Source organism: Cupressus sempervirens, chromosome 11, assembly GCF_028749045.1.
Source record: "Cupressus sempervirens isolate cs-2001-9-10 chromosome 11, ASM2874904v1, whole genome shotgun sequence".
Classification (NCBI taxonomy): domain Eukaryota; kingdom Viridiplantae; phylum Streptophyta; class Pinopsida; order Cupressales; family Cupressaceae; genus Cupressus; species Cupressus sempervirens.
Genome location: NC_143128.1, coordinates 189,948,644 through 189,958,264, shown reverse-complemented (window position 1 = coordinate 189,958,264; position 9,621 = coordinate 189,948,644).

Below are 9,621 nucleotides of genomic sequence, written 5' to 3'. Positions count from 1 at the left end.
GGGGTAGAAGAGGGTGAGAGATGAATCACAAGCCCATGATAGACTCAATAAAGATCTTGAAACTTCAAAGGCCTTAAGTTTGTATTAGAGAAGTAGGGTAGGAGAAAGACTTGTTGATCCTAGAATTGTTTAAATTTCATGTATGGAAGATATAGTACCAGATGATCCAACAAGAAGATCTCCATCCCTTGAGTTACGTGGTACATCTCCTATCACTTCTCCACCTAAAAGGCATAGTGAAGATATACATGAAAACAAAAAGGGTAAAATTGATAAAGTAGAAGTTAAAAAGGAGGTAGAGCACACTCAAGGTGAAGAGCTATTTGGGGAATTGGATCCTCCCTATGGAAATGACAATGATGAATAGATAGGAGGGGAACTCTAAATCCCTAGAGAACTAATTTTTCACATCACCATATAGGAGATAAAGGGATTATTCCCAAGAGAACTTAGGATAGAGTCTTGTAAGTTGGATATTTCTAATGATGAGTTTTTTAAATGAATCCCCTTCAATCAATATTTATGGTAAGGGAACATTGTGACAAGATGATTGATGAGAAGAAGAAGAGAAGGCTAGATGATGATCATGGTGACATTGGAAAAGAAGTGGAGAGTGAAATAATGGTCAATATGATGCTATCAACCTAGAGGAGGGGAGGAGGATTGTGAAATAATTAGGAGTTCACTTGCTACCAAACCTTAATATAGCTAATGCAATTGTATTTGATTCTATTATGAAGGATATGAGGCTAAAGAAACCTAAGAGGGAGGAAGAGATATCAACTTTTGGGATGTACTATAGTAAATAACCAACCATCTTGGCTACTTGGTTTATTTCTCCTTCTCCTATAGGTAAAAATATTGATGAGGAGAGTGGAGTTATGGGAAATGTGGTTTCACACAAAGTTTAAGATGTTAAGATTACCTAGTCCACCAAAAATTTACAAGAACATGTGGTATATATTCATAATGTGGCTTAAGGAATAGAGAAGAAACATGAACAATAACAAGAAAAGTACAATCATTTATATGATGCATATGAATGGAGGACAAAATAAACTTTTGACTTACAAAGCGAACTAAGTTGATTGGAGAAGAAGGTAACAGAATTAGAAGAGAAAAGAACATCCAGTGTGGACCAATCACTTGGTTCAAGAGAAGCCAACACATCTAACCAATTTAGAATTGTACCTTTGGTTCAAAAATACTTGTTAGCACCTCCTAGGGAAACTCCATCAAAATGGGTAAAGGGTGATGATAATTTAATAAAGGAATTCGTAGAAATTTAGATGTAATTATAAAGTAAACAAAGTGAATCTAATTATACCAAAGAAGTTATAATCTAGACTTCAATGATGTTTTTTTTTATGAGAATAAAATCAAAATTATTTAGAGTCCATTAGGTGTTAAAATTTCTTTATTTAGAAATGAGAAAAATAGAAGATAATAGTAAATTAATGAAGCTCATGTATCAAAATTGGATAGGGAGATGGTAGAAAATAAGGTGAATTAAACTCTATGTAAGAGTGAATCTCAATCCTCTTCCAAATGCCATGGCCATAGTAAAAATTGTTAAATCATTAAGGAAATTTCTAATTTTGCCAGAGTACATTGAAAAAAAATGATGGAACTAAAAGACTAGATGGAAGGTTTTAAGGATACCTTGGTGCCACCCATTTTCAATAATGATAGAGTTATTAAAGACATTTCTAGCTAGAGAATGTAAGCTGTAGCAATTATTGGCTCTTGATTTAAGAGATATTTCAACAACCAAGTAGCCGAGATAAGATTGAATCTAAGAGTAGTTATCTCGTATCATGGACACAATTTTTCTAGAACCAAGGCCAACCATAAGGTTGGATTCTTTCTTCTTCTTTAGGCTCTACAAAACCTATGAGGCTAGAGCTCAAATTTGTTCTTATGGTACTACTCCCTAGAACATACATTTGAATCTATATTAAGAAGATTAAAACCAAAAATCCTTCTATGCCTTTGCAAAAGAAAAGGGTATAAAATAGCTAGTAACAGACTTATGAGATTAACAAGCTAAGTGTGGGTTATCCTTTTAATCTCTACAACATGAAATGGAAAATGATTTTTATTAATTGATTGATTTAAATAAGAACTAGATATGAAACAACAAGAATATTTAATCTCCAACTAAGATCAATTTATAAACCATTAGGTATCTCACATACGAAATCATACACCATGAACCTTGATTTATCCATTCATTTCATGAATTAGACATCAATTTGCAATCTAAATCTTTTGCTTATCAAAATCCTTCCATAAAACATGAAACCTTATCAAAGAACACTAATCATTTACTTGATTCTTTGAATCAACAAAAAACTATATCATAACATACAATCCTATGTGAGTTGCAATTGAGATATGAGATCTTTGTTCACACATCATAAAGGACTAAAAAATTCATAAACATCAGACAAAATTTAGAATATAAGTATTTCTATGGAATTTTTGTACTCATCTCTTTGAAAAACATATATCTAGATATCTAAGATAACTCATGAAATACACAAAATGAACCAGAACTATTATTATATTTACATTATTTGTTGCTCATGTAGAGAAAACTTGCAGAAAGAATGGTGGAATCATAGCTATGGAACTTGTTCAAAAGTCCAGAACCAACCCCATACAATGAAAGAAGAAAGAAAGATATTGAAGAGGAAGGAATCTTAGATCTAATATGGAATTGACATTTTTCCACTTGAATTTCTCTCCATTTCTTTTGGAAAAAACTCTTTCATTTCTCTAGAACTAACAACCCAATCAAATCCCATCATTATGCCCAAAAAATTCATAAATATCTTTCAAGAATGATGGGAAAAGCACTTTTCTAATAAAGTATCTAATCTTCTATAAAAATGTTGTAAAATCCACATTGAACTACTTTGGAGGAAAAACAATATCACTACTAAGAAACTCTTCAAATTTGGCAGATAGATATCTAAGCATTTGGTCACAAACTAAATCTGAACTACTCATACCAAAATGCAATTTGAATTTGAGAGCCTCAAAAAATTTTCTCATTTCTACTTCATACTATTGCCTATGAAAAAAATGATAACAGATCTAGAAAGTAGACATCAACACCTTTCTAATAGTATATGATATTGCTAAAGTTGATGAAACCTTAGGTAAGTAACCCTCCATTTGAAAATCAGGTAGAGTAGGAGATTAAATGTGTGTGTATTTTTCTAAAATTTGATTTTATTATGAAGTCTAAACTATATAATATGACTCATGACTTATTTAAAAGATCTAACTTGAAAATTAAGGGACAAGAATGTAAATTAATTTTCACAACTTTACATTTTTCCCTCTTTTTTGAATTTGGGTCAAATTTGGTTTGACCACATGTGCAATGTGGTAGTATCTCATTGACTCATTTCTGTAGAGTCACCAGTCCCATCAACATCTCTTAAAACACCTCTTTCATTTCATTTTCATGTGTCACAACTTGATTAGGCACAAGATCCCTATCATCAATTGCATCACTCCAAGCAGGACCCACATGCCACTTGTCATCATTTCGTGCTTTCACAACCTCTAAACTTTTCCTTACAACTAATCATGGAGATCACACTTTAAATTATATCTCCACATCTCCACCTTTATCCTCAACTTTCAACTAGTTGTGAAGATCATGAGACTAATGAATATCTTGATATCTCCACCTTTAGCCTCAACTATATGCAAAACTAGTTGTGGAGATCATGAGACTAATGATTATCTCCATATCTCCACCTTTAGCCTCAACTATATGCAAACCATATTGATGGCATGACTCACTGGTAGCAATTAGTCATGATAACTTTAGCACTAACCATTAACCTCCAAACTAAATGGAGATCACATGCTTGACTACCAACTTAACTATTTTTCCACTTCATTGCCCCATGTTCTAACCATGAACTAACTATACTATGATCATGTTACTATTGTGCCTACCTTTATTTTTTTGGCACATGGTACTCTCCTATTCATTTATAGATGCACATCATTCACCATGTCATTTCCATTGTTTGGTTAAAAATTTACTTGCCGTTCCACCGAGCTACCTAACTTAGTCCCACACATATGGAGCTTGACCTTGTCCATAAGGCACAAGCCTTAAGACATTATAGTAGTTTATAATGTTGTTTAAAAATAATTGAAAAAATTGTTATATTACTAATGTGGGATATTTTCCTTCAAATTTATTCCTCACCAAAATGGATGCAACCACCTTACTTCAATACATTAATGCCTTTAATATTCTCCTACAACCTCCATATTAGGACATCTTCCCCAACTCATGCTTCTACATTATAGTTTACGACTTTCCATGTACAAAATTTGGGAGAAACTTTGTAAGTTCTGATCATAGTTTCTTTTTTACACTCCCAAAGATAAAAATGGATGTTGTTAAACCCAATAATAAATTGATTCCTTGGGGATGACTAGTCAGTACCCTTGTGCTCATGTTCTCAATATTGACATGAGGATCAATAAAATATATCTAAGTCTACCCATTCATTCTTCCAAATTTTGATACTAAGTTGCAACATCAATAAAACAAAAATGATATTGTAATTTAGACATTTTTCTTGTTTCCCATCTATTTTATGCAAATTGGAAATAACAATAAAGTACACATGCCTATGGTGTTTCTATTCAAGCACTACCTTGTGCAATAATTTGGCCTTAATTTGGCATCGAAGTGGAGTAGTTTTGATAGCTCATGATTGATGTAGAGACTCTCAAAATAATTTAAGATAGTGTTCTAGTTGAAATTCATGAGTAAACCCAATCAAGCCATTCATTATTCATGAGAGAAAGTGGTTCTTCTTGTAGTTCTAGGCATGAGAGATATGGTAATTGTGACATCAAACAAAGTCTATGTCTAGGAACAATTTTTAAGATCTATCTCATTGCTAGAGTTTGGATCATCATTTTTAACTCTATTCTATGATTCTAAATATAGGTCAAAAAATTTATTGTACTCATCTAAAATGCATCTTTATTTTGTTTTATTTTTTATTCAAAAAACACCGTTTTGTCTTGGGCGTGGGTAGACTTGGAAAAGATGACAAAAAAAAGGACTCTAAACTTTTTCTATAAATCATTGATTATGATGTGCATAGCTGCCTCATTTGATTTGAATTTCATTCTTCTGAATAAAAACAGAAAACTTCTCCCTCTTAGATCATCCTTACAATCTATTGAGAGTAAACCATTAGCATGCAATTTATATCATTGGCTCAATTCATCACTAAAACTTCCTATAATCTTCATACAAATTGGTATGCAATTCAAGAATGGGGGCTCTTTAGCTTTGGTGTTATTTTCTCCTTCAAATGACTAGGGGTTACCCATGACATTGTAATATTTCAACTTTTAAAATCTTAAACACATGAAGGTACCCACAATAAACTATCATGGCTTGATTATCTCTTGGGTTAACCACCTCTACCCAAACCATTTGTTGATGCCTACTAATACCAAATTGACAAAAAATATCCTTACATTTATTTGACTAGCTCACCAATCATAAATATTAGCCATTTCTGATCTCTTGAATGTAGAACTAACATATAAAGATCCACATGAGAAGTGAATAACAATCACATGTGTGAATTTTGCAAACAATATGTATCAAGGATTAAACTGAGTTAGTGCCCTCATCAATCTTATAATACTAATATCAACTTTAAACAATGACCTTCTCATGATTTAAAGTTGACTTTAGTCTATTCATAACCTATTAGGATTAAACCATAGATAGAAATAACAATTACATGCAAATATAAACAATATCAGAAAATAATAGATCACATAGGAAAGAACACAAGACATAAAGATTTAATGTGGTTCACCCAATCCCTAGGCTATGTCCACCAAACAACAAGTCCGATATTATTATGATCTAGTGATTACAACCTGATTACAATCTGCAATCCCTTATAGCTCAATATTACTGCAATAACCAAATTTTGCATCACAACTACAAAAAAATCCCTAACCCTAAGCTCTTTTATACAAGTATTTTTACTGCTTTAGGGTTATAATTAATAATTACATGTCAGCCCAAAATCCTGATAAAATAGGGCCCAAAAAATTTATGATGTATGTACAGTATTTTCTTGATCAATCACCACAATATAATAATCTCCCACTTGAGGACTAATCAAGCTCCACTCTAAACAATAATCTCCCACTTAGAGACTGATCCTATACCTATGCCACTACTATGTGAGGCTCCCACTAGATCAAACCACCCTAGACTCTATTGTTCTTTTATTCATGTTCAATCTAGAAGACCAACTGAAGATGAAAAGGAGTTCAACTTCTCCCTTGTTACTACATTTGTAAACATATCTACTAGATTATCATTTGTATGTATCTTGTCTAGCTTTAACTATCCATCCTCCAAAAATCACTAAATGAAATGGTATCAAAACTATATGTGTTTGGTCTTTGAATGTAGAGCTAAATTCTTTGCAAGATGAATGACACTCTAACTATCTATAAGCAAATAATTATCCTTTTGAGGATGTCCCAATTCTTCCAACAAGAATTGAAGCCATATCATCTCCTTGCACTAGAACAAAAACAACAATATATGATTAAATAAACTACTAAATATTGTAGACATATGACTAATTTTGATCACATGACTAGTGGTAGTATATTGCTAGACATTTATCTCCCGACTAAATTTATGACTAAACTATTTTAATCATTGATTTGATCATTGATTTGGTCATTTATTGTTGTTAAATGGTAGTTTATTTGGCTGTTTATTATTTTATCTAGTGGTTTATTTGGTCATTTATTGTTGATAGCTAGTAGTTTATTTAATCATTTATTTAGTAGTTGATTATTATTATTTGGTAGTTTATTTGGTAGAATATTTTGTAGTTTATTTGATAGTATATTTGGTAGTATGTTTGCTATTTTATTTGGTAGTTTATTTGGTAGTGCATTTGGTAGTATATTTGGTAGTATATTTGATAATTTATTTAATCATTTATTAAGTAATATCAGGGCACGATGGAATCGAACCACCATATTCCTACTCGTAAAGTAGGTGCTCTTCCATTGAGCTAGTACCCTTTAAAAAATAGTGATGTTATTAAATGTATAATATAAAGATCAAGAAAATATTTTCATTGTCAAATTCATTAAATGTGGCTTGTTTTCCTTATTACAATAAAGTTGTAGAAAGTAATTACATGTGGCTTATTTCTACTTTTTTTATCACATTGGAAGGAAATCCTACTAGTTGAGTAGAGTAAGCACATTTTAAGTTAGAGTAAACTATAATTATGGTATGCATATTTTCAAGTTTTTCTTATACATTTTCTACCCCCCCCCCCCCCCCCCCCCCCCCCCCCCTCTCTCTCCAAATAGTATGCATGAACATTTCAAGCTCCTATATTTCATAACCACCTTGACACTCTATAAATAATTAACATGTCTAACTCTTTAGAATATCTTCCAGATTGTAGATATGTGGAGATATGTGTGACAACAGAACTCTCCAGAGTTCCCAAGGACTATATGTAATCTACAACATCATATTTCATGTGGGTGTTTCTAGAGAAATCAATTATCTATGTTGTATAATTGATCTACAAAATTCCCAAGCCTATCTATTTCAACTAAGATCAATAGAGATATTTTTTTTGAAGAAAACTTGTGCTGATAAAATTCTCTACATATTATTATTATTATTTTATGTGAGGATTCATTCATCAACCTCCTTCATATAAAAGTCAATTTTCCATCTTTAGACAAATGCCTCAATTTTTCATATTTTGGCAAATGGCAGGACTCTTGCTCAATACTGTAATAAGTGATCCTAACTCCTACATCAATACTATAAATTGGATCCAAAATTATAAACACTATAACAATTATTCTATTAATTATTTTTGGGACATTTTTCCTTTCTGAAAAAAATCTTGAGATGGCTAGGGCATGTTCCTTGCCATTTCACCATCTTGGAAACATAGGTGTGTGTGGGCTACAAGTGGGTTGTGAATGTGTCCCCAAGGAACACAAAGTAAATGAACCTTTGACATATGGTTCCAACAACTTGGAAGGGTGATCAAACTGCAATGCACCCCTGACTAGATTGGTTGTTTGGTGGATTTGGCTGGGATCATCTCTTTCCCTTACCTTCATCACACAAAAAGCAAGGAAAATAAAATAAAAATACAACAATTTTGTTAAAACTTTTAGGACATTACAAGTGCTAAAAAAAGGCAAGGTTTTTGAAGCAGAGAAAAAACATATTGTGATTGAACTAATGGTCACAATTATTATTCATTGTATTCTTTATGTTCATTTCATTTTCTATATACTGGAAACAAAAATAAATAAATAAATGGAAAACTATTTGTTGTAAACCTAAAAAATGGATATCTGGTGATTTTGTGGATGACAGATTGAACTCTATCTTCCTCCTCCTCCTCCCACTCTTCTTAATTTTCCTCTACTTGATTGCTAAAGTGCAAAATGTTCAATCATAAAATACAAATGTACTATAGGGATTTTGAGATGATAGGGTGTGTATTTAATTTGAGAACCAGCACCCTCATTAATGGATTTGAATTTAGTGCTGTTTTGATTTTAGTCTTTTCCAAGCATTTAAAAAGTGCAGGTCGGTGCAGAGGCACCTTGACAACATAATTTTTATCATTTAATTGTAGTCAATGTGAATCATGAGTTCATGAAAAATGATAAGTGAGCCCAAATCATATGAATAACTATGTAAAAAGAATACATTTGCAAAATTGATATTTTTCAAAGTTGTACCCAATTGAGGAAGTTGAACAGATCAATCATAAAGAAATATTTAACCACCCAAAGACTCTTATAAAAGGGTCACAGAATAGGGAAGAAAAAATTTAATTGTTAAATATCCCTCTTGCTGCTGCATACTTTGTTTGCATGCAAGCAATCAAGATCATTCTTGTTTAAATGTTTTGGAGCTCACAATTTTGATTCAATGAATCTGCTATTATTTTTTGTGAGTTAAATATCAGATCGTTTATGGTTCCAAATATCAAGTTTTCATTTTATATTTTATCATTAATTCATTTTGAATCTCTGTGGGACAAATCAGATTATTATTTCATTCAAGAATGATTTGGAAACTAATTTGAGTGTTCATACTCAATGCAATAGTAATGTATGCTTTCAAAGAAAGGTACTTGGGAGTAAATCTGAAATAGATTTATGTCTTAAAGAAATTGGTTCCTATTATTTAGAATTTGAATAATGAGTTCCAAGTAACCGATAAAAGAACCGGTGGAACAAAATCTGAAATCCCATTTGATTATGGAGATTCTAGTCATTATGATATCGGTTCTCTATTGCACCGATTCAAGACTTTAATTTTTTTATTAAAATTCAGATTTTGATTCTAAATCCCCTTTTCATGGTATCGGTTTTGGGTATTAAATACCAATTTAAATCTGCAATGAGAAATTAATCTCAATGTCTTTGAGACCATATATATCCGTTACAAAACCCAATTAAAAGATTCATAAACCATGATATTGGGAATTAGTTATTGTTTGATTTTATTGGGTGGTGAAG